Source organism: Elephantulus edwardii, unplaced genomic scaffold (assembly GCF_000299155.1).
Source record: "Elephantulus edwardii isolate Elephantulus edwardi_28Jun2011 unplaced genomic scaffold, EleEdw1.0 scaffold00402, whole genome shotgun sequence".
NCBI lineage: Eukaryota > Metazoa > Chordata > Mammalia > Macroscelidea > Macroscelididae > Elephantulus > Elephantulus edwardii.
The window spans coordinates 291472-292943 of record NW_006400152.1 but is presented as its reverse complement, the minus strand read 5'-3'; positions in this window follow the sequence as shown (position 1 = coordinate 292943).

Sequence of the window (1472 nt, the reverse complement as noted above, 5' to 3'; positions counted from 1 at the left end):
CTCCTGGTCCAAGTATAAGTTTCGCATTAGAACGATCAAGTGTTCTGGGATTCCCATTCTTCTCAGAGTCAGCCACAGTTTGTTATGATCTACACAATTATTTTAAAGTATAAAGGGAAGGAAATAGCCTTCAGTTAAATTTGGAAAATGGCTACATATGGAATAGGTGCGTTAAACTTTGAAAGTTTATTCTGAAATATAAAGGACTGAATACTGCAGATCAAATTAGCATTTTAGAGAGATCATTTTGTGGGGAAAAAAAATGAAGTACAATGTTGGAGGAAAGGTGATCTTAAAGTTTAATGTAAAGTTATTGTAAGGGGGTAAAACACACAATATGCATGAATGAAATGTAATATAAATGAAACTAATTATATGAATTTTAAAAAGAAAACCTCTAAGTGGTTTTGAAAGCAAAACACACAAAAAGAAAATTAATGTAACAACAAAGGTGAAAAAAATATGAATGGAGCTTTAATGGCTTAGTAGTAAGGTGTTGTGCTTCCAACCCAAAGGCAGGTGGTCTGATTCCACCAGCTGCTCTCAGAGACAAAGATGAGTGATCTCATTTCATGCAATTTACAGTCTCTGAAAGCCTGCTGGAGGGTCAGCTATGAGTCAGTTGTGACTCAATGGCACATAACAACAATGATCAAAAGAGCAGTAATGAGTATAGATAGAGGAGAACAAGAGATCTTTAGAAAGTAGCTATTACTGAATTTTGTGATGTTAAGGGTATGTAAATGTCACTTAAGAAAGCTATCATGGAAACTAATGGAAAAGCTAGATAAGGAATGTGTCATTCATCAAAACACAGCATTCAAGCAGAAAAGCAGGTGTGGGAGTGGGGAAGGGAGAGTGTTCCATTTTAGATGCACTGAATTTTAGTGGATATTCAAGAAAATTCACTCTAAAACTCAAGAGAAATATTTGATAGGAAACATAATCTGTGATACAACACTGGTGGAATTAAGGCCATGCATGTGAAAAGATAAAAACCCAAAAGCCATAGGGAATGCAACACTCAGTGTTTAAGTAGGAAGAAAGAAAGGAAACCATAATGGAGACTTGAAAGGAATGCCATTTTTACCTCTAAAGCAAGAATAGTGTTACAGAAATTTAAAAAACGAGCAAGATTTAGGGAAAAGTGCACATCAGTCATATGCTATGGGATTCAATAATGGTTTATCAAGAAACTTTTCAACTAAGCTCAGGGATCAGAATATATCCATAGTAGATTGTCAAACAAATAAGGAGATGAATGAAGGAGAGTTCATCTTAGCTCATTGTTACTGAGTTGGAATTGGCTCAGTTGGTATTCTATTGGATTTCTAAGGCAGTACGTTTTTGTCCTCCCACAACTCATCTGGTCTTCACTCATTAGTGTTCAAGGCCTCAAACCTGTTCCTGAGATGATTCTTAAATTCAGGTGGTATGAAATCAAAGTCATATTTTGGCTCCTGTGGATTTGG